We start from the raw sequence: 25,730 nt of genomic DNA, 5'->3' as shown, positions 1-25,730 counted from the left end.
GATGTAAGAGTTTAATCATTGTTCTGCAGTTAGATTAAACTGGCTCATTTCTAAATGGAGTGATAGGAGGAATTAACCCACCTGCAACAGAAGTTTTTCTGGCCTCTAACAGGGGCAGGTGGCAACAAAGGGGACTCCAGGGCAGATTCAGCCACGGAGATAAATTGAACTATAACTGTGGGTAGATAGACTTTTACAAGCAGCATCCCGCCCTTACCCACCCTGTGACTGGTCTTGCCACTTTTGTGAGCTGTGAATGCATTATAGTGTCTCTGGTGGGAGACAATTGCATTTTTCTTCATTCTGCGACTGAAGCCTTAATTCTAAGCATTGGGTTATTACACTAAACACCAATGTGAAGGTTAATTTTGTTCTTTTACAAACTTCTCTAATTTGTTGCATGGAATAATTTCCTACAGAGCATTTGAAATATTTATTTCAAATCAGAAATTAGAAATGTTGTCTATTGTTGACATTCACTAGGCTTTTACTGAATCTTCAAAGACTTGTAACCTTCCAGAGTCTAATACCAATGCTAATGTCTTACCCCGCTTGTCCAAAGGTTCCACTTTCGCCTAAATCATGGTGCAAGCTCTTGTTTCTGAAGCATTTCTTCTGATGAACGTAGTAGTTTGGTTCACCCTTTAAACATCGTTACCAGACAGTGTTAGAGTAGATCCAAAAAATCCAGCACTGTCTAGTAAGATGTCCACAGAGGACCATAGTCTGTCCAGCAATCGGAGGAATGGAGAATCCATTAATGTTCCCATATTCTTCAGAAAACTCACTTCTCATCAAAACTAATGGAAATGGCTCAATAAACATTGCCCTAAATAAATAAGCAACCATTTTAATGGCTTACTGTATAGCTGATGAGTTGAAGAAAAATTCTTCTGGCAATAATTGACAGCAGGAAAAAAATCTGGATTTTTGGAAACAAAAATATTTATCCAAAGAGATGACCTAAAAATAAAAAGTTGGTATAATAATAGTCTAAAATAGAAACACGTGACAGTTTCTTTGTGCTACTTTGTGGTGATGTAAAAGCAATAACTGCACCTTTTGTTACATTTTCCCCATCCTCTGAAGGTCAATAAACAGTCCTAGTTTTCAACCTTCCCAGCTGGTAGAAAGACATACCGAAGAAACTAGTACAGAAGGAGCTTCAAAGAATGAGGGCTAGCTTAACATTTTCTATAACTTCTGAGCTGGCATTTCTGATGTAAATAGTTTACAAGACTAAATTTAAGATCATGGGATGAGGGTAAATTTGGGCCTTAAACAAGGGTAACAGAGACAATAGACTCACCAGCATAGTTAACATACTGCTAAGTAATGCCAAAGATGATTGTATCTCTCCTACTGACCATGTATTTATTCACCTTATAATAAAAGATTAGCATACATTGTGTAACACATGCAAGGTGGATCGTACTATAGTCCACAGTTACTCCATATCATGCATTTGCTGATCAGTGGCCAGAGCTTCATGTAGTTCTTAATGGGCTGGCGCAGTGGTTCTCAATCTTTTTTCATTTGCGGACCCCTACAAATATTCAAATGGAGGTGCAGAACCCTTTGGAAATCTTAGACATAGTCTGCGGACGCCCAGGGATCCGCAGACCACAGGTTGAAAACCACTGGGCTAGCAGACAGGATACTGGACTGTTACTCAAAAGATCTAGATTCTAGTCCTGGCTCTTCCACCCACCTGTTCTGTGACCTTGGATGAGTCATTTCCCTCTGTTTCTCCTCCTGTTCTTTGTCTGTCTTGTCTCTTTAGACTGCAAGCTCTTTGGGCAGGGACTGTCTCACTATGTCTCTGTACAATGTCCAACACAACAGGGCTCTGATCTCAGGTGGGGTCTCTAGGCACTACTGTAATATAAATAATAATATTAATTTCAACACAAAGCTTGTGACAGATGTTTGACTGTCCAGCAGGGTACCTGCCACCCATTGTGCATTGCATGAGATCTAAACAGTGTCACCTAAGAATAACTTCCTGGAAATAACCAAACATTTCAATTCAAATAGTTAAAATGAACAGCACACAGTGTATGTGTGAGAGACCCTTATGGTTTTTTGTTGTTGTTGCTGCTTTCTGTCATGCTTAACACCTGCCAGGAGTGCTGAAACACCTGTCCATAATGCCATGTGTAAGATAAAAATATTTAACAGCACTTATACCATCTCAAGGATATCCTTGTAAATCATTATTTACGGTGCCTTTAATAACTGATAACTGAAGGAAGGAACAAACTTCCTGCATTGTTTCAGTTCTCGGTCAAAAGACACAAAAGGCATCTGAGAACTTCTCTGGGGCAGGTTCTTGTTTCCATTAAAACCCCTTTACACTGGTCTAGCAGTGCAAAAGGGGGTTTAAAGCAGGTGTAATGCTGTGTAATTAATTCCCACTTTAAAGCTACTCTATGCTGCCACATTGCTGCAAAAGAGTTTTAGGGTAAATGAGATCAGGCCCCTTCATGTTTTCCTCCTTCCAATGTATTATATTACAAACATCTCCCAAATAATGAAGAAATATTTAGAGAAAATTGTTTTTAAATGTTTGAGTGTCTTTTAAACATTGTAGATGGACCTTAGAGGTAGAGTTTTGATCCAGATACAAGATTATGGTTCTGGCTCACTGCTAATAAAAACACCTTCTTGGACAATGTCCACTGTTATAACATACTAATGTAGAAAGGAAGCAAGGTACCATCTATGAAATTTGTTGTGGCGAGAAGGTACAGAGCAAACTACAAAAAGCAAAATTCAAAAAGTTAAGGGTGCTTAAGTTGACACTTCATAACAAGATGACTGGTCAGAATTCTTAAATCAGTTTTTACTAGCTGGAAAAAAAATCATTTTGATTATGAAGCAAAGTTTGAAAGTAGGGATCCAAAATGTTATTGCTAATAAATCCTTATTTACTTGTTCTTATTATATTTTCTGTAAAGTTACAAAACACTGTCTGGAAGTTTAAAAATAGACAGAAAAGATTAAATCAGCATTCTCACAGCTACAAAACTTCACATTTTTGTTTGGAACTATTTATTATATCATTGTTCTCTTAAAAGAGTGTTCATCTGTATATAGTATCCAGGGTTTTATATTTATATGTTCATTTAAATCATATCTTCAAAGTGTAATCTAAAAAAAAGTGTTTTCTTACATTCATTTTTAGCTTCTAATCTAGTCACCCAAAGCATTTTATTCTAGGGTTACTCATGCTTGGGAGTTCTTCAAAATTATCTTCAGTCAAGCACCATTTTTCTTTGTATTAGTTTCCATATTGGCCACTAACCTCTGGTTCCAAATTCGCTGTTGAACTTTTCCACGTTGTGTGCGAGACACCATAATCATCATTACCAGGCAGTATTAGAAACACAGAAAACATCCAATGCTGCCCAGTAAGATGGTAATGGCATCCCAGGATCGCGGTCTACAAGCAGCAGATAAACCACCAGCCAGAAAGCCTTGGAGAAGAAAAAAATAATAGAGAGAGAGAGAAAAAGAGAGAAAGAGAGGGAGAATTCCACTGTATAATTGCCAACCTTTTGTGATAATTATTTGGGAGAAGAGACTAAATTACAACTTTCTTATAATTTAACAGAAAAAAATATACCTACTTCGGTTTCTGATCATTTTGGACCAGGGCTTTCCCTGTACCCTAAACCTTACTGTTCCCTCATACTGATAGATCATGTCGGATATATCTAATCCGACAGCTCCTAATGCAACAAGTCTTTGGAACTGATGGAGGTAACAAGATAGTAAATTAAGCCCAGCCAAGCATCACAGCCTATGTAATGCCCCCTAACTGCTGCCGTAAGTTAATAGCAACAAGGCAAAGTGCTAAACCCTGTAAGCAATTGGATCTCAAGCCATGGTTAAATGTACACTAAGGCCCAACTCCAAGAGGTAAACTACTGAGAGATCCAACTTCTCTTTAAGTATGTCCATGCAATTACATATGAACTTTACCTGTGCTTGTATTAGGCAACTGATATTTGCTGATTTCTTGAGTCATCTTTTAAACCAGGTTTATTTTTTCTTTTAATTTCAAAGAGAAGAACTTTGAGTGCAAATTTATCATAGAGGAATTCTTAATACCAAGGAATTAGATTAGAATTCTGAGGTTGTCAGCACTCTATTTCTCCCTCCACATCTCCAACTATAACATCATAAGATTCTGTAAATGTGAATTTTTAGTGTTGTATTACCAGGTTAAAAAGACAGAGAGAGAGAGAGACAGAAAACACAGGGTCACCTGGAATATTTAAAAACCTGTATAGCAGCTAAACAAATTAGTGCAATTTGTTCTAATTTGTTCAGCACAAAGAGGCTAAACGTTGACACCTAACACTCTTGAAAAGTAAAGGCCTGTAAAATTACAAACATGCCTTCCATTGCATTCTGAAACCAGCTGGAAATCCCTATTTGCCAGACACTGCTGACAGATAATGCTGCCAGAGCCTACTGGCTGTGGTAGGGTTTTTTGGTCTTGTTTTTGTTTTTCACGTTGCCTGCTCTGTTGCTAAGACCTTTGCCAAGCCCCCACCATTTTGATCGGTGACTGTGTCGGAAGCAGTAAAATGGCCTCCAGGATTAACTCAGGAAGCATTCAGGGATGTCAAATCTGCAGCTGGGGGAGGAGGGAAAAGAAACTGTATTTGTTTCCAACTGATTTCAAATCAGCAGAAAGTTAGTGAATTCGTGAATGCAAGATCCACATGTTTAATTTACAACAGCAACAACAAAACCCCGAAAGGATCTGCTTACGTACCAAATTCAAAAGCCTGACAAGGAGAAAGCCAGCCACCATACCTCTCCCAACAGCAATGTCCTTTTTGAATATAAATGATTGAGCTAAAGTCAAAAGTGACACATCGAAGGGGAATCATGGCACAAAAATAAAAAAAAATTTGCAACTAATCTCAGTTAAACTCTCAAACCACAGAAGATGGGGAGACAAAAAAAAAAAAAAAAGATGCCCTACACAGTGTTGCATGTAAGCTAACCTATTCTGTATGTAAGTTAACCTGTTCTGTACGTAGGTTACATTATATTGCAGGTAGATTAATAGACCCTTTTATTCAAATTCAAAGATTCACAAAGATTTTCAATTAGGAAAAATTTCAGTTGCTAAATACTGATCCCTACAAGTGACGTTAAAAAACAGCACTTCTGTGCCTGTTCCCCAGCAGCTTTTAAAGCCTGGAATTGTGTAGCACGTCCTTCCATCCTCATTTGGATATAAAGCAAGCTGGGTTTTCTTTTCACCGTTTTTGTGCTGGCACTCAGCAAATGGTTAACTAGTCAAGAGGAACTTCTCCCTTTTTTATTAGAACATGCTGCACCCCATCTCATCCGAGCTATTAGGTGACTGTCGAAAAAGATAACGCATAGCAAAAGCAGTTGACAGATAGACATGTTCCATTTAGCCTCTACAAATGGAGGTTTCATTTTTTTACATTAATAATTCATGGAATTAAAAAGACAACTGAAGGGTGTGTTAGGCAATAGCTGCTCTCTCTCTAAAATAGCCTACGGTTTAAGTGTGATAGTTGCATCTGAAATAAAGTGTCACTTTCATGGCGGGCTTAGAAATAATAAAAACCCCAGAGTATATTGAACAGTGTTTTGAAACATGGCATCTAGAACTATTACCCATGTAATAATATTAAAAAAATTATTTGCTAGAAAGACCACAGTTAAAATAATTACAGGGAATATTGTTATAATTGGACCGTAAACATCAGTTTATTGTACTTGAAATCAAAAGGAACTATTTTAAATAAACTGCCAAAACAAGATAATGTAGAGCTACGATTTTGGATATTTCACCCTGTTTTGCCTACAACACACCATGTCTTGCAAGGATCTGAGAACTGTGGATGATTTCACCCATCCATGTGCTGACCGAGGCCCAGCAGAGCAAGTTAATGGTGATGTGGCACCATGAAGATTGAACTTCTTCAGGTTTGTGGTTTTGAGTTAGAACCTGAAATACTTCACAATTTTTCTCCTTTATTTCCTTGGTTGTTACGACTCTGTAGGGTTTGAGCATTTTCCTGGGATATTGCAAAGATTCCAGTGTGACTGAATAGAATAGATGCATTGAAAATGAGCCTTCCATTGTCTGTATCAGGTCTATGTGTCTACATAATACTAAGTCAGGAATGTCCCAATGCTTAAATGCCAAGAGATTTTAAAATTTTTTTTTACATGAGATGGTGCGTGTGGGGCCTTTGGCCACGCTACAGCATCAACTAAGTGTCAATTTTATCCTGATCAGTGACTGATATTGTTTGCAGTATTCGGAAGATGCTCTATGTGAAAAGGAAGTGCCATTTTCTTGACTTCACTATTGTATATTGCTGTAGATAGTATTATCTTTAATTCTTTGATGATAAATTGTGTCCCTTTTTTGCATTGACATAAAAGGCCCAAATGCAGCTCAACTGCCACAGTTACACGGACCAAGAAGCAGTCCACAGACAAGTCTCACAAGGGGCTGGGCTGTGTAGTGACACTTTAGACAGAAGTGTGGAGATTATGGGCAGGACTTGATCCCTGGATACCCACATACGGGGATGAATCTCAGAAATTCTTATAGACGGAAGATAGGCCATTGAGTCTACAATCTATCTAAAACTAAGCACCAAAATCTCCACAGACCATGTAAAAAGTGTAGTGGGCCCCATCTTCCACTCTAGGCTGCAGACTGATGTAACAGCTGCAAAATGCAGCCATGTCTGCCTTGATATAGGTTAGTCACTAAAAGCCCATTAGTTTGGGCTTTGTGCACACGAAGATTTGACCCTAAATATACTGAATAGCATGTGTGCAATGTGATCAATATACAGCTGATGTGGGGACTGTAACTTGGGGGTTTCCTGGGCCACCTCCTGCCCTTAGATACACTTCACAGCCCCCACTGCAGTTAATGAGAGCTGGTACATGACACAGATCACCCACCATTAGTCGAGATTTGCCAACAGTTTTCAAACAATGGTATCTGAGAGACCAGTTTTCCCTTAAATTTAGGGTAGGAAATAACTGGGGTATAACAACTGTTGGCAAGTGTCGAGATCTTTTTCATGATGATCACTGTAGCTGAGACCAGCCTCCTGCTTTTCATTCATGTACATTTCAGCCATAACATTGCACTAGCTAGTTTGAATCACTTAATCAGTGACACAACAACCCAAGGTGCACCAACGCTGTACATGCACATTTGAACGTGCTGTCTTAAATCACAAGTTCACGTGAACCTCCACGGAACTAGAGACGCAGGGGTATAGCCAAAAGGCCGCTGGACTCACTAAGCTCCTTCTCATGCCATTTCAAAGATACAGTAGGGGGAATCCAAGTCAACCACACTTTCTTTTAGATAGTGTAGGGCTGGGACCAGCAAGTTTGTCAATTCACCAGGCCCTACTACCTTGTTTAAAATCCCATTCTCTCTGTAGGGAACACTGCACTTTAGGACAAAAAACATTTAAATGGTGGCATCATGGCCTAGCAGAAAGATAACTAATGTAACTGTTGAGGCTGCCACAGCAAAACAATGCTAGAGAGAGATCCAAGACCGCTTTAACTAATCAAACAATAGACTATAGTATATTATGGCCTCTGTCGGTGACCACTCATCTGTTACACAATGGTTCTTTTTCATAGGCAAAGATCCCTACTGCTGAAACCTTTGAACACTTGCAAATGAGCCACAGCTGCTAGCTAGCAGAGGGCATGTCAAACCTGTAATGTGCACATGAACATTTTCTTCAGTTTGAATTTCATTGGCACTAACTCCGATTCTTGTATTGTGAAGAGAATGACTGGAGGTCTACGTCCCTGAGATTCATCGAGACACATCTCTGTTTGAGAGATTACAGGCCCCAAATACTGATCTGCCAGTATTTTACCATTTCCCAAACATCATCTGCTCATTTGAGATGGGGGATGTCCCAGAATGAGGAATGTTTTGGCCAAAAGAGGAAAAGACCTGATTCTAATCTCACTAACACTGGTTTCCACCAGTGTAACATTGCTGGGTCAGATCCTGAGCAGGTGTAAATCAATGTAGCACCATTGAAATCAACATAGCTATGCCATTATGCACACATTCAGTATCTGGCCTGTTCACTTTAATGGCTTTACTCCTTATTTACTGCAGTGTCAATAAGAGTGGGGATCAGACTAGGAATTCAAAAGATTTTTCTGTGTCACCATCTGAAAGATATGGAAAAATTTAACACATGCAAGTTACTGTGGAAATACAGAGTTGTAATAAATGTTCTGTAAAATCCTGCATGGGTGTGTATCCAATAACTGAGTATTTGTTTATACACTTCTCTTGTTTATAGCTAGATCTCAGGTACACCATGTACATCACTCCCAGGATATATTTGTATCTGTAGAACCAGTGAATGGCTTACACAACTATCTATGCAGCTTTTTCCTCTGTAATAGATACAGTACATATCAATCTTCATATTTCAGATCTCCAAATACCCTGTTCCAGCTAATACAACTAGCTGAAAATATTGTGTAACTAGAATGGCCCAAATTCAGAATAATAATTAATACTTAGCTCTTATATAGTGCTGTTTATCAGCTGATCTCAAAGTGCTTTATGAAGGGGGGGGTCAGTATCATTATCCCCATTTTACAGATGGGGAAACTGAGGCACAGACAGGGGAAGTGACTTGCTCAAGGTCACCCAACCAGCCAGGGGAAGACTTGGGAAAGGAACCCAAGTCTCCTGAGTCCATTGACTTCAAAGAAGTTACATCATATATAAATTTGGCTCGTTGTGTTGCAATATATATTGGTCAATTATGTCATTTTTCTGGATTCTGTGTACTTTGTGATTCTAAAAGTAATGAATGACATATGAAAATTGCGGCTAATTATTACATACCTGTACAGTATTTTGCATATCTGGGTCATACTTTACTTAATGTATGTTGACTAAGATGTTTGGGCCCTGAAAATTTAGCCAAGAATTGTTTATTCCTCATAAAGTATTTTTCATTGTTATATTATTATGTCCAATAAAGAAATAATCAGGAAATGCCTTCTCGAGCTGAAAGCAAACAATATACACAAGGTGGACATGTAAGGGAAAAGGTATAGAAGGTTTCTACAGCATTTAGTAATTGGGCACAGGCTCTGTCTGGCACAAAGTTGAAATCCCTGCCCTTAGCCAGATCTGCAGACAAAGAAAAGTAAAACCCAAAGGGCAAAATTTAATGAAATTTCCACTGTTCTTTTCTTTACTAAGATCAGAAATTGGCCCTAAATTCCTAACAGAGGGGGCTTTGTATTTCAGACCGTCATTTCCTGATAGAAAAAATCTGAGTTCAAATTAATTGCTGAGCATAATTCCACCTCTCATCTGAGATTCTATGATTCTATGATTAAATACACTTCAGCTAACACTGCTTAGGAGTCCAAGGGTTTTTTTCAGGAGCTACTGTAGGTATTTTAGCTATGTGCATTTTACAATGACGGCAGAGAATCTGGCCTCCAGTGTGGTCAATATGGCATTTTTCATCAGCACTACACCTCTCTATTTCTATACCAGGTGTATCCTGCCAACGTGCCTCAACCAGGATGCAGAGGCACCATTTCAAGGAGATGGAAGACAATTAGCTTCTTATTTTAAATGTAATGCCATTCATTTTTTACCCTCCCTCCTTCAATTGCCAACAAGAGGCTAATTGCTGATGGGTTTGGTGGGGTGGACACACTTGTCCCTTAGGCACTGAAATTAAACCCACCAACTCATTTCACACAGGCCACCAAAGAGACATCAAATGTAATTATTTTAATTAACTACCAATCTAGACTAGAGTCATACCAGTTAGCCAGAGATGAAAGGCTCTTTATCCCACTGCCAAATCCCCTATGATTTCCATACTTCCTCACGGTAAAGAAAGAAAGAAAGAACATGGACTCTGTTTTTATTTGTGGATGTCTAGACTTCATATATCCTTCTGTATATATTTAAGATTCTGAGTCTGATTCTCCATAGCTCAGCTTCTTGTGTTGTCATTCACACTGGTGCTAATTGGGCATGAAATTAGTATAAAACGCTACCATTGATCTGAACAGAGAGAGAATTTTGATTTGGTAGTATTTTATACCCACTTCAGGCAGCCATTAAATGTACAAGGTGCAGGTCAGTGCAATATCCAGGGTGCAGGTCTGCCAGAGGGAACAGAATTTGCCATGAAGCACACTACAGCACTCTCTGTACATTTCCAAAATATTAACTCATGCAATCAGAGAAGTTAGGGGAAGAGTCCTATTAGGTCATCCAGTCCCTCCCTCACTATAGCTAGTACATGACAGTACATTTTCTAGTGCTTGGTGTCAATACTATTGAAAGAACAGGAGCCAGTTATATAGATTGGGGTTACCACAAATACTCCCTGACAGCCTCCATCACCTTTAGTGTGAAATATCTTTCTCTGGAACCTCCCTCTTGTTTGACTGTAGGCCCTGATTCTGTCCCCATTGGTTCATGGGAGCTAAGCTGAGTCTGTAGTAAAGTGAGGGAACAAAGTTAAATGTAGCACATTGGAGCTCTGTCATTTCAAAAGATGTAAACTCGTACTTCATACAATGGTAAGGTAGATAGCAGAGCTTCAGTGATCTTTCTTATTCCCACTAAAACAAAGAAAAATCCTTCCTTTGGGCCCCCCTTGTCCTGCATTCTCTTCAATGGAAACTCAGCACCTGATAGGCTCAATAATATAACCAGACAAGGGAGCTTTAACTTACTGCTATATTCAGTAGAACGCATTAGTATTTTCAAAAAAACAAACAAAAAACAGTTTCCAAAGAAGTTTCAAGGGTAAGCTGGAAAATGCCAGTGTGCCCAAGCAGTTACAAAACGGTGTCTATTTCTTAACTGCATACTGTTTCTTACACCTTGCGGTGGTGTTAATGATTATTCAGCCCCACGATGGCTGGTGAATTTCCTTCTCTTTATGTCCCTCAGGGTCTGCACATTAGTGTTCTGCAATGGAAACTGATTTCTGTTGCATAGTCTGCCATTATAAGAGACAACAGGCATGATATGGTTTCAGAGGAACCCTAATTTCTTCCCAGATCTCTTGCTGTAGCCATTTTACAACAAATCCATTCAAATAAATAATCCTTGCATGGTCTTGCATAACTGCAGACAATAGTAGCGCACATGGTAAGAGAAAGAGCCTTTTGAGTCTTTGTCCACACAAAACTGTGTCTGTTTACTCTAATTTCGCTTACTCTGGTAATCCCCATGCAGAAAATATTCCACATAGCGAAGAGCAGATTTGAAAAGTGAAATATAAATACTGAATTTAAGGAAAACATTAGCATGGCTTTGCAAGATGTGTGCATCGCTTATAAAAATCTGGCCATTTTTAAATTATGTTGGCAGTTAAAGGCCTGGAGGCCACATTCTGATCTCAGATGCACTGTTGTTAATCCAGAGTCACTCCAATAAAGTTAATGGGGTTACATGGGATTTAGGCTGCTGCAGCTGAGATTAGAGGATGGCTCTAGAAATTTATCACACACCTCTTTGAAGACATAAGTCTTCATTCTCATCATACATGGTCTATCTACTAATTAATGCAAGCTTAGTGGCAATTATTATAAGCCACTGGCTCATTTTTTTGTAATTATTGGCTAAAATTAAATCTATAAATGCAACTTTTTTTGGCCATGCTATTTTATTTGTTTGAACAACTAAACGTATCTTCATCATCATTGTAACTCACTACGGTCTTTTTGTATTAAACAGTCACAATCATTTTTCTTTGTTAAAAGAGCTGCCAGGAATTACATAAACTGAAATATTGCCCTCCTTAATGTTCCCTAAGAAGGTCACTCAGTGATATTGGTAATACTAAATGACCAACATATTATAGTGTCCTGTAAGCCACAACATGGCAATGACAAAGTAAAAGATGGGGAACTTCCCAAAAGGCATGGAGCAGTATACACATGAATTATGGATTCCATTAACCAACTCAGCCCGCAGGAGAGGGAAAATGAAAGCAGCCACCATTTTTAATATACCCATTACTGAGATGAATCCCTATTTCATACCCAAGAGTAACCTATTGCTTTAGCTTTATAACATTAAATTCCACAAGCATTTATTTGTATCCAGTTTACTATCTGTTTAAAAACTGCTTGCACAGTTATTTCTATTTGGACTGATAACAGAATTCACTCCATACTTTTACGTACCTCTATTTTAAGCCAGTCTTATTTAATACCCGCTGCACACATAAAGTTCAGTCCTGAAAAGGACAAAAAAATATTGAACCAATGTTCCACTACAATTCTCACCATTGCCAGTGAAATAAGCAATTTGTGCCCCACAAAGGCCTAACAAGCAAGATGAAGTTCTTGTTCTACAAAGCATACAGCTCACTTACAGTGTCCTAAATGCAAATATGGTCCTAACAAAAAATTAAACACCCTACCTGGAAAAATAACACAAAATTGCTATGGTGGAAGCAGTAAAAATCCAAGCCATATAATGAAAAACTTCAAAACAGATTAAACTAGCATAAGGGAAACACACAGAGGAATACATCGTTGTTCCCCAACTCATCCACCCCAACATGGTACCACCTGAAGGTAGGCCCACATGCAGAGGAAAGACCCTTCTGACTGAAGTGAAGGCAGCAGAGTTGCAAGGAAGGAGGGAATGAGAGAGAGAGAGAGAGAAAAGGGAGGGGATTCTCAGGGAATAAGAAAGTGGCTGTAACCTTACCGTGGCGAAAGATCGAGGCAAAGAATGCAAAGCCAAAATCAAAACACAGAAAACGCCAAAAATCTTTCAGTTTTCTGAGTCCTCAATAGTGCGCTTTCTCTGGCCATTCGGTACCCATGAAATATAAACCCACCCTAATGGTCGCCCAGGTTACCGACTTCATTTAGTTAATCATCACCATTATTACCAATGCTCAGGCCTTGAGAAAAAGGAAAGAATGGCTGAAGAGGAGCGGAAAACAAGGAACTTAAATGAATCCCTTCCCCCCTCCCTTTTTTTCAGCACTAGTATTTAGCTATTGTACCTTCATTACCTTTATTCTCTCCTCCCTCCTCCACTCACCTTCCCCCTCCTCTTTTCTGAAGTACACAGTCAGGCAAAGTTCCACCAGCTTTAAAACAATCAGGTATCAATTATCCTCCAAAGGAGAATGCAGAGTCTCCAATTTGCACCCAGGTAGTTGCAGCTTCGGAGAGGAATGTGACTCTAGCGTGAAAAACTAACTTGTTAGTTAACCTGTATGGTTGAGCCTTAATCAATAGTCAGGGACTATGAAAAGAACAAAGCATGTGAAACTTAAGCCTTTATCTTTGGGCTTCATCAGATAAGCTATACCTGGAGTCTAAAAGGACAGGCAGGTTTGTTTGTAAGGCTAAAAGCTTGAATGCAGGCTAAATTCTGTTTCTAAAGATCAGTCTAATTATTGACTATTTAAGATTCTTTTTTATCCAGGCTAAAAAACTGTGAGCTAACATATCGTTTTCTAATGACCATTTAAAAAAAAAGTCTAATTAAAGTGAAATGTGTATCCCAGCTATAATATCTAATTTCCTCAGGCCACTTCCACCTGCCCAAAATACGTTAAGGACATTATAATTTTGCAAACAAAATGTCTAACAAATTAACATGTGATTGCATCCATATTTTATCCCCAATTTGCATTTTTGTAATTTTAAAACGCATTATTTGCCTTTTGATAAGACACAGAGCAATTTGGTGACCTTTCTGCATTTCTCTTGGACTAAGGGCGTTTTAAGGGAAAACCCAACCATTACAGAGATGAGTAAACCTTCAAAGGCATAGGGATCCTAACAAGGCTGAAGTGGAAATTTACTTCCTTTCTGAAAAAGATATTGAAGCAATTTGCAGACACTTCACTAGTATATTATGTGGGATAATTAAGCATATTTTAATTTGGAATTTCATTCACTCTAGTCTCTGGCTAAAATAATAGCAATCAGCATTGTTTGTTTAAAAAAATACAAAAAAACTCTCCTCTTAATCTTTATAGGACCTTCAATAGTGCAAACAAAATACTCGCACCAAGCCAAATTCTGCTGTCAGTTACGCTCATTTAAACTCATTGACTTCATGGGAAATTAATGACAAATTTCTTCCCAGCTTCCACAGGATCTGAAATCTAGCATAGCATAATTTTATCTATAGTTTATGGTCTGATTTTCAGAGATGCCAATCAGACACAGTTCCCATTGACTGCAACCTCTGGAAATCAGGCCTTTAGAGTTTTTTCAAATTTACTTCCAGGAAAAAACATGATTTGTTTATCAAGCTTAGATCCTGCAAATACTTACAAATGCACTTAACTTTACTCATGTGATTAGTCCTATTGCCTTTACTGGGATTATTCAAGGAATGCATCCGATGCAGCCGATGAAGTGAGCTGTAGCTCACGAAAGCTTATACTCAAATATATTTGTTAGTCTCTAAGGTGCCACAAGTCCTCCTTTTCTTCAAGTAAAGAAAGTTAAAGCATGTTCATAACTATGTGAAGGATCCTGGCTTCCATTAGATTTTTTTCACTACATCTTCTAGGGGTCAAATTTTCACATTTGGGTGCTTAAAGTTAGCTACTCAAATCCGGATTTTAACCACCTAAATATCTGTTTAGGGGCCTCAATTCTAATGTAAAATAAAATTTTCAAATGCACTTAAGTCCCATTTTCAAAAGTGACTTAAGCACTGGCTAAATCCCACAGACTTTCACTTAGGTGCTTTTGAAAATCTTGCCATTAGGCACCTATGTCCCTACTTAGGTCCCTAACTTCAGGCGCTCATGTGAAAATTTGCAATTTGAAACACAGACTTTCCAATAAATACATTTCAGAACTATCAAGACTATGGTAAGATTAAGAGCATCCCTAAATTCATGAATCAAAATAAACTAACCAATAAGCACTGCTGCTAACTTAGTTTACGAGTAAATATTTCCACTTGTACATTATTGCAAATAAATGGGCCCCCCAAACACTTACATATTAATACTATTCTGTGGAACCCAAATGAACATAAAATAGTCTTGTTTTAAAAGGGAATCCAGATACAGCAAAATAATTCATAAATCACTGTTCTTATCATTTTAAAAAATTACATTCAGCTGGATTTACAAAGCTTCCAATTGTGAGAGGAAAATGTAGGTGAAATTTAATTAATCGGACTCAGTGAAAAAAGGTCAGGGCAGCCTTGTAATATTGCCTGAGTTGTTCCTTTCAGGACAATAGTTTTTGGAGGGGAGCTTCTATAGCCCCTGCTGAAATCAAGGGCATTATGGAGCATTTAAATCAGGCCAAATCTAGGTTCCACTTTTATAAAAGGTTAAATAATCTAAAAAGGTTTCTGCCTGGCTTAATACTGTCCTGGAACATTCCAAAAGGCGGTTTTAATAAGGGGTGGAGGGGAAGGCTGAGCTCAACGTCCACAAAGCCTAGCTGGGTCTTCCTGCAAGTGGAAAAATGAACGGTGAGAAAAGTCTCCATGCTTACAAAACACACCAAATTCTCACCCAATTTATTGTGTCAACAACAGCACCCAACAGCTGTCAGGCCAAAGCGGAGACAAAAAATGTGACCTCACTCTTACAACTATTCTCCCATTCAGGTACTGAGAAAGCACACTAGCCATCCAATGCCATTTTGATCCACAGTTAGACTTCATGCTTCAAACTGAAGCAGCTAATTTTGTTTTATCTGATGTCTCTGTTTTTTTAGTGTCCAACTACAGCACAAGTAAAGGCAAGTCTGGAATGGCACAGGCGCTCCACTTCAACTTGAGTGAATTAGTGAAAGATTAGAAAGAAGCAGAGAGTCTCAATTACGCTCACTTTGTCATGTACTAAAAAAGCCTGAGGAAAGAAAAGAATAAACAAATGAACCCAAAATGGCTCCTCCAAGCCATAAGCTGAAACTGATGACTCAGAGCTGGAACAAAAGGCCTTTCATTTACCCCCATTTAGTTTAAATAATAGCAATAACATATGGAAAATCTAAATGCATTTCCTTCATCCCCTGTACAATATTTGAATATTATTTTCAATTAATAAATAATAATAATAGCAGCAATTAATTGTACGTCTAAACCAAAAAATTCTTTGTGACATTATTAAAAATATATTAGAATACAAACCAATTAAGACCAACTGAAAAATGTAAATGAATAAAACTAACTGAGCAGGAGACCATAACATAAGTTTATACCATTAATGGGGATAGCTACCAATACATATGCTGGCTGTGTTTGATTCTTTTCAGTATTTGATCACTCAAGAAATGTTTGAATTTTCCTTTTCAGTTCATACTAAATGCTGCATTTCAGTCACAATAACCTTTCCAAAATGTGTCTCTTTTCAGAGTTCCATGACCACTCAGTGAAACTGGATTTTTCCCATTGGTTCCCTGCTATTGAATTTCCTGCTTCTTCATTTACCTGCCCTAACTGGTTTGGCTACTTGTAAAATGAACATTTGAATTCATGTGCCTTTTACCCCTCCCCCCTACTTAAGAACAGACAAAACCTGAGACAGTTTTAACACAACCTCCCCCTCCCTTCAGTCTACTTGGAGAAAGAGAGAAGAAAAAAAGACAGTCTCCTAAAAAAACATAAGGAAGGAGAATTTTGATTTACACGATTGCAATAGTATCAAAATCATACTTAGCGCTAGTTTGATCTGCCTACACCACAATACCAGGACACTGTGGCTTACAGGACCAGGAAAACACATAACATTTAAGTAACTTCAGTGCTGGAGACACAATAACCTTTTCCCAAACCAAGATCAACCTTCAAGTGGGTAACAAAAAGGATGTAATGATCATCAGGAAAGTGCGTGCGAGGATTTTTATCTTCAGATCTTTCCATGTCTTGGCAAAGACGAACTTGGAACTTGTGGTTTTCTTGACGTGATGCTCACAAAATGAACAAAAAAACAAAACAAAAAAAAATCATACACTGTGAAGCAAAATACTTGTACAACTGTTTTAAACTATAAAAATAAACCCGCCAAAAAAAAAAAAGGAAAGGAAAGGATTCAAACGTGCATGATTGTCTTCACAGCCCAGAGCGATATTGCTTGTTTAAGCTGGAATTGAGAAGAGACAGAGAATGTCTAAGGGCTCGGCTTACATGTAGTTCTTCACCCCGCCCTGCGCAGGTGCATTCTTTACATCCAACCAATCTGCTTGCCTCTAGCCATTAACAGGTGTGTCCTGAAGTTTTGGGATAGGCCAGTAGTGAAACTAACGTGCATGACGCAGACTTGTTTTTCATGATAATGACCCGCAATAGGCATTCAAGTCTCCCCACCGCTCCCCATGGTTTAATAAATAATAATTTCTCTGAAAGGTGAAGAACCAGGTTCAACATGCTGTACAAAACTTAGCAGTTTTCTATCTTAAAATGACTGCTTGGCCTTCAGATTTGCTTAAGAATGTGGGCCAACTGGCAACCAAGGTTTTATGAGGGAATGAATAATCTTAGACAAACAATTCTGTTGGGAAACAATTTCCATCCTCCTGTTGCTATGAGTACCATGTGCCAGAGAGGGAGATATGCATCTCTAATAAGAACATTATATCGTGCTGCCATGTTCAAGTAGTCTTCAGCATCAAGGATAGGGAATGGTCACCCAAACCACAACTTCTGGCCTTTGTTGGTAATCTCAGCAGACAGGACAAGGACTGAATGGGCAATGGAAATGAACTCCTCCCTCCCCACATGCATTGGTCACTGCAAGGGAGGGTTGCGAAACGGAGGGGAAGCTTGCTCTACCTGTTCAGTGGGATGGAGGATTTTGTTCTCAATGTCTGTCAGGCCCATGCTTTTTATGAGCATTGCATTCACTAAAATATATTACTAAAAATGTGTCTTTTAAAATATAAAGGAAAGAATAACAAAAGTATTTTGCCTTGTTAGATGTCCCAAATGTGCTAGTGTGCTATTCCCTAAGGTAACAATTTCTACTCCTTTTTGCCCATCTGTTTGGTTTTAATTGAAGCTAAAAAAAAGTCTAAAGAATCCTGTACTAGTAACTGCTCATTCAGTACAAGTCTAATACTTATTGATTAGCTATTAGCTTTAGCTGCTCCGTTAGAGCTATCTGAATTCACCTAACCCTGAGTAGTCCCATCCCACTTATTTGACATAGATGTGTGTGCTGCATAACTGTATCAAATAACTCTCACTGATCAAAACAGCATAGAGAGGGGGAAATTAAGGCACGAGTGGAGAGATGCAATGACTTTCCCAAGGGTTGGGCACACACAAATTTGCTAGTAGACTCAGGCACAGAAGGGCTGATTTTCAAAGGCACAAAGAGAAGTTAGGTGTCCCACTCCCAATTACTTTTAATGGGTATTGGGAACCAAACTCCTTGAGTGCCTTTCAAAATCCCAGCCACAACTCACATCTCCAGACTCAGGCCAATATTTTCAAAAACAGGGGTCTAATATTAGGTTCCTACGTCCATATTTAGGTAGCTAAGAGTGGAAGTAGGGTGACAGGCACACTGGAGGCTATAAATTCTTGCGACTTCTGCTCCTAAGTTACTCAGGCACATTTGAAAATTCCATTCTTAGGTGCCTCAGTATGGACTCAGGAGGCTAATTTTAGACTCCTATTTTTAAAAATGTTGGCTACATTTTTTTGCCTCATCTACCAAGCCATGTTTTCCCCTCCCATAGTACATGCTTTTAGGCTGGTAACTAGATGTTAAATAACTCTTTCATTTCAACTCTTAAAAAATATATATCCTGCAGTTGACTTGAAATAAATAGAGCAAGATGTGGGATGAAAAGACCATTTGTGCCCAGACTGGAATGACTCTCAGTGCTACCATTTAAATAAAAGCATGTAACATACGAGCACACAATCAGAAGCAATGGCAAAACAAAAGATGAAAGCTGTGGCTATTTAAAATGCCATGGTTTAGCCACGTTCAAGGAAATTCTAAGCAACTTAATCAAAAAAGAAAGAAAAATCAATCAATAAATAAGATGTTTGCTCCTTGTTGTGAAGAAAACATGCTGTCGTTTTCCATGGAAGATGTGTTTAATGAAATGACAAATTATCGTGCTAATTAGCGCAACTGGCAGAAAAATTCCCTTAAGACACAACTTATCCTCAATAACTAACTCAGGCAGAAACCTTGGAAACCTTTAACTGCATAAGACTGATTTCTCCAGCAAGGGACAACATGCAGTGTGGTAATAATGTCGACATAGGGATATTGCTTCTCAGCAAGTCAGCTTTTTACTTCTCTTCCACCAGTCACATGAGCTGGAATCGAAGGGATAAATGTTCACTTAAGCTGAGCCCAACCCCAACTTTTGACCAAAGCAATGTGACTGAAACAGCTGCATCTGAATTGTCGTGCCTGCAAAATGATTTGCGGGTGCAAATCTGAGGAGATGGCTTCCAGGTACCTGATTTCTGTCTGCAATTCATTTGCAAATGGCACCTAAAAATAAATAAGACGACCACCCTCCTGAAGACGTATCCCCTACATTTGATTGCCCAAGTGGTCAATTGATAACAATCAGGCAAAGGTGCTCGGTTGGGATGTCAGGCTGGACCACAGGTTTGATGCCCAGCTAAGATTATAACCATCTTTCTCTCTCTCGTATCTCTAGAGCACGGATCATGAGTACCTAAGAGCTAGTTCAAAACAGATGCATTTGAAACAGACAACCCAGCCTGTCAACAATATTGAGGAATCATATGGATTCCCTTTACAGTTTCCTTAGAAAATTGCTATTTTTATCTATAACTAATTAATGGCCTTGCGCTCGATCTGTCCAGTCATCAGGGTCATTAACAGAGAACCCATTATCTTAGTACCCAGGAATATGGTAGTAACTAAAGCCTATGATCTGACCCAATCTATTATGGATAATTCTTAGTGTGTACAGAGACAAACCCTGCTCCCAGGGCACGGCTCCAGTACGTGGGCTGTACACAAGGGTGTTCTCCTGGGGGGTCACCGACTGGTCAAAACCCTTGCAACAAGCCACACAGAGGCAGAAGAACCACTCCCTGGCTGCTACTTCAGCCTCCAGGCCACCGTAGGCTTAGTGACTGCTGCAGCCCGTCCCACCTGGGGAGTTGCAGATCCACACATGCCAGGCGATCCACCCCTCACTCTGCCCACTCACGCACAATGGGACAGAGGGTGTCTCTGCAGGGCGCAGCTCTGCATACAAGCAGGAGATGCAGAAACCTGTGCCAATCCTTTCATCCTGCCTCACTGTGCTGCTGAATGACACCAGTTTTACTGTCTTTTGGGCCTTGTGCCACAACAAAGAAGGAACTGGTTCAAGGAGTATTAGTGGGCAGGAACAGGATTTGCCCCTCCCCCCCCCCAAAGGATAACCAAGCCAGATCATTTCATGGGACAATGACATTTGAAATCTCAGGGACATATAGAGCCACATATTCGAAGCTGCCTCAATCCAACATCTGAATTTGGACATGTGAAAATTATAGGCACAAGTATAAAGACCTGCTTTTCAAAATATAGCTCATAAGGATTGCTTTTCAAACTCTGCATGACAAATACCCAACTAAAATCCTGCCAGAGTGCCAGTTTCATTGCCAAATCTTACCTCTAATCTTCAAAGAGGGTGCAGATCTGCAAGCAGAACTTTCCAAGACCAGATCAGGGCTTTGCTGAAGAGGAGGGAGGATAAAGCACCACCTAATTCTAGGTGTGCAGATAAACTCTTCAAAGCAAAGGTGTGTTAATTAACAACTTTTTAACACTTAGCACCTAATATAGAAAAAGACAGTAGGGTTTACCAATAAGCTGATCCTGATTAAAAGCATGTTAATTTACATGCTGTTAACATATTTATTAAATGCAGTTTATTTTCCTAATCTCGACAAGCCCAGGCAACATAAATCCATCATTAAGACAAATTACATGGACTAAAAAATAATCAGATAGAGCTGGAAAGATTTCTGACATCCATACCCATTGCAAAGAGGCTTCTAGCCGGCTGAATTAGTAGAAGAAATACATTTATAAGGTTCTAGACACTAGAACCAACAGGGATAACTGACCAAGAGAAATAGGAGGCCAGATCCTGAGCTGGTGTAAATTGGCATAGCTTCAGTGAAGTCAATCGTGAAGTCAATGAAGCTACACCAATTTACGCTAGCTGTGGATCTGGCCCAGTGTCACTATCTATTTGTGAATTATACAAGAATGTGCAACATTATCTGTATACTGTCTGAGTGTGTTATAGGGAGGGATCACAGTTAAAGAATCCACAATTTAACTGTCCTAGGGATAAGAGATCAGACCCTTCAGAACCTTTAGACAAAAGGTTCACTATACATATTCTAAACATAGAGATACAATTCCAAGGAGAACTAGTCACTGTGCACGTTTTCTTTTTTATAAATTACAGCTGCAGTTGCATATCCTGTATTCATCTGATTATAATGTGATGACTGTCTAACCATTCTAGGACTTAGAAGTTGAACCCACAGAGAGGACAGTCTCAGTCTCACAATGACACATCAAGATAAAATAATCATTTATTTCCTTAGGAAAGGAAAGATTACACGACTGTAAATATCATGCTTTGGTTTTATCAGCAATAAACTCCCAATGAATCATCATCAATAAACTGTGTCCCCATTCTTTATTAATAAACAGGAGCCATTTGATGGCAAATAAACTGTATTTACACACGCCAAACTTCTTTGCAGATTCTCCTACACGTTTCTCTGCTATATTGATCCTACTTTCAGTCTGATTATTATTCCATATTTGAGCCATTTACCTTTAAAGGGATATCAATACATCTATCACACACTGTAAAACACAAGGAATAAACAAGGCTAGTGAGGGCCCTATTTGAAGGAGGCAGCTAGAGGTTGATGAGAATTATAACTAAAAGTTTCCATTTGAAATCCATATAGATTCCTCTAAGAACTAGACATGGAGGAAGTAGAAGCTTGATAATAATATAATTAGCCATGCAAAATCACTCAGAGATACTGTGGCTTTTCTGCGGTGCTCATCATCATAGTACCTAAGCACCTCACCAAACTTTCATAAATTTAGCTTCACAACACCCATATAAGGGTGCATTATTATGCCCTTTTTACAGATGGGAAACTGAAGCACAGAGAGATTATGTGATGCTCCAAGTCACACAGGGTGCCTGTGGCAGAGATAGGAAACCTAGATCTTCTTCATTACTTTAACCACATGACCATTCTCTTGAATCACTCACTTCTTTTCACTATACCATATATATAGTTGTTTGCCAATCACTAGATTATACTGCTTGGTATTATGTGACTATGAAATTTTTAAAAAGCTTTTTAGTTTATATTTTTTATCTTTCTAAATTGTATTATCAATATTAATAATAATTATTATTACATATGATTCGTATTATCATAGCACAAAGGTCATGGACTGGGGGGATCCCAGGGTGCTAGACGTCATTCTACTGAAGTGTTCAAATGCCCATGAAATGAATCCTGAAAAAGGAGTACCAAACAGTAGTAACATTCCTGGAGATGTTATGTAACACAGCAAAGGAACACAGGAAAAGGTCTGCAACAGTGGTGAAACACACTGATGTACTATCATAATGATAGGTTTCAGAGGAACAGCCGTGTTAGTCTGTATTCGCAAAAAGAAAAGGAGTACTTGTGGCACCTTAGAGACTAACCAATTTATTTGAGCATGAGCTTTCGTGAGCTACAGCTCACTTCATTTTGGTTAAACCTCTTTGAAGTTGCCTTTTAACACTCATGGTAACAGCAACTGTAAATAAATCCTTTTGTTTTCTTTGATGAGGTGAGGCATATCCTCAGGGCTTGATGACCTCCAAAGATCAGGTCCCTGACAAAGCTCTGTCATTCAATGCCACAATAAACTGGTTAGCTAATAGCCAGAGTAATGGCTTGGCATCAGACCCGAAAGAGAAGGCATCAGACTCAAAAGGGAAGGATTTAAATGCTGTTTCTAAGCTTCCATGAAGATCCTTTAGATTTCCTAACTTTGTTTCCTGATAAATATTAAGCTTCTTAGCCCAAGATCTTTGGAACCTGACTGAAAGATACGATAGCAAAAACTTGAAACCCCATGGGCCTCCACACTGCAATGTATATACTCAAAATTATACACCTATGATTTTGCACAGGTAAAGTTGAAGGAGGGTGGCTGTGAAGCTTCAGCACCTAACCAGCCATTTGTGCATACAGAAAACAGCTTGTATATATAGATCCAGATTATGTGCATACAAAAACTTTGATGTGCTTTTGGGCATGCCAGTTTAGAGCTGCTGTTATCTTGATCTACCAGCAAGAAACAAGAGATTACCTGAATGCTGCATTGAACAAGAGGAACGTTCTGACTGGGTTTTTTGTGTTTATTTTTTATCCCCAAAGTACAAATTCTCGTATATTTCTTCTAAAGACCTTGGCTCCAGGCTCATAAAACTCCAAAATAAGAGCACACTGATAAAACCTTATATGTATTTTGCATTTTTGACCTTAGAGGATCTCACTGTGTTTAGCATATAGATTATTTCATCTGCTACTGAAACAGTGATTTTTGAGGTTATTAAACACATCATCTAATCTGTGCCACCAGTACTAAACAACAGTGGACCAAATCCTGACATCCTTATTCAATCTTTATTCAGGTAAACACCCTAATTGACTTTAATGGGAGTCTTGCCTGAACGGAGGTTGAGTAAAGATTGCAGGATTTGACTCAGTGCACTATCTGAAGTCAAAGATGTGTAGAACATTGGGGTAAAAGCAACTAATTTTGTAAAAACAGTGCTCTGGGATCTTTAATGACCGCCAGTGATCCAAGCACCTGTTTAATAACTCGTTATCACATATGGCACCTTCAGCAGTTCAGTACATTCTAGCCTTTCTCATAATACAGGAATAAGGGGACAGCCAATGAAATGGACAGGCAACATTTAAAACTGTTAAAAGGTTGGGTTTTTTTACACAATACATAATTAACCTGTGGAACTACCTGCCTCAGCACATCATCTACACCAAGACCTTGGTAGGAATCAAAAAAGAATTGGACATTAGATGGATAATGAGAATACCTACAGTTACATTAGATGGGATAAAATATATAAACTTTCATGCTTCACTAAGTCAAACACAATATGACTTGGGGTGGGAGGAAATATCCCCTATGGACAGGGTATTTCATAGTCATCCTTACAAGGTTTCTTGCACCTTCCTCTGAAGCACTTTGTTCTGGCCACTCTTGATGACAAGCTACTGGACTAGCTGGACCACTGAACTGGTATGGCAATTTCTTTTCCTAGTACTGACCTACAGCAAAGAGGCACAGAGTCATCTGTGCTACTTCCTGTAACACTGGATTTCTTGGGGTCATCTCCTATGCTACCAGTGTGAGATCTGAGACTTAGTTTTACTGCAGCTTTGTAATGAAATTAGATTGTGGGTGGACTCCTGAGCCCACTCTGCTTATGCATGCAAGCCCCTATACTCAAGCAAAGTTCCTTAACAACATCATCTGAGATCCCAGCAGCTGTACATATTAGCAGAATTACTAAGTTCTACACAGATGGGCGAGTCAACTAAATGGGAGACCGATACGTGAAACTGACTGTTTGTGAGAGCAAAGTTCAACTCAAGGCACCACCTGTCGGGTCAGGAATCAGAGTCAGAGCAGCAACAGGTTTCTGTGTCTTAACATGTTAGGCAAGCAAAGGGGGAGAGAAGAGACATAATGATCTTCCTCGTGTTTGGAGAGGTGCGGTAACCCGGAGGGAAGGCTTGGATATAAACACCCTGTAGCTGAAACACGGTGCCTGAGCTGTAATGTAAGGTCAGAGGTACATTTTGGGTCGATTCTGAAGGCAGCGCAAGCAGTGGAGAAAAGAAAAGGGAAATTAGGCTGAGGACCAGTTTGAATGCACCAGGAAAAAGGAATTTTTTAATCTGATAAACACAAGGGGATGGCCTCTTCTCTTTGCCCCTCACCTAGATGATGAGTTAGGCCAGGCAATCCAACTGGACAGAGCACAGGATTATACTTCCCAGGGAGCAGAACCAGGTACGGTACTGGTGCACAAAAGAGAGAGGAGAAGGTAAAGAGAACCTCTTCTCTTTCATTCATACAGCAGGATAGGGTCCTGTTCTAGCATTAAGGAGAGCACTTGAGTGACCGCTGGCTGATGTGCTCGTAGCCCGTGCGCAACATCCCCAAAGGGGCACAGTCTGAAGTATTATGGCGGGTGTCTGAGACTGCCAGCTTTTGTCAGCAACGAGAAGCACATGCTGTTCCTCTTCAGGGCTTTACAGCGTCCGATGAAGCGGCCTGTAGCTCACGAAAGCTCATGCTCAAATAAATTGGTTAGTCTCTAAGGTGCCACAAGTACTCCTTTTCTTTTTTTAATAATGCTTTGTGCTTCTAAAGCAGCTTCCTTCTAAGGATCTCAAAGCATTTTATGCATCCAGCTTCATACTCACACCTCAGAAAGTAGGTCAGTGTTGTTATTGCAAGTTTACAGACAGGAAAACTGAGCTACAGAGAGGTTAAAACCTAGATGTGTGTGTGTGTGTAAATTCTTTTATTTTTTGTGGCCTTCGATTTGGTGTGTGTTAATGTTTCAGAATCCAGCATGAG

At 39.2% G+C, this 25,730-nt stretch overlaps 1 protein-coding gene across 4 annotated transcripts in view; it reads right to left on the bottom strand.

Moving 5' to 3' along the window:
• TTLL10 (tubulin tyrosine ligase like 10) overlaps positions 1 to 25,730 on the bottom strand; it is a 165,165-nt gene that overhangs the window by 84,068 nt on the left and 55,367 nt on the right. For 2 of the 4 annotated variants that reach the window (XM_048825116.2, XM_075121041.1), the window contains exon 1: positions 12,791 to 12,964. The exons of the other annotated variants lie outside the window; for them this stretch is intronic. The gene's annotated coding sequence lies outside the window, so the exon portion shown is untranslated. Of the gene's footprint in view, positions 1 to 12,790; positions 12,965 to 25,730 lie in introns of those variants that run through there. 4 annotated transcript variants of the gene reach the window in all.

The sequence above is a fragment of the Caretta caretta genome, chromosome 18, assembly GCF_965140235.1.
Source record: "Caretta caretta isolate rCarCar2 chromosome 18, rCarCar1.hap1, whole genome shotgun sequence".
Classification (NCBI taxonomy): domain Eukaryota; kingdom Metazoa; phylum Chordata; order Testudines; family Cheloniidae; genus Caretta; species Caretta caretta.
Note: the sequence above shows the minus strand (reverse complement) of the source record. Positions and strands in the feature narration are given on the sequence as shown.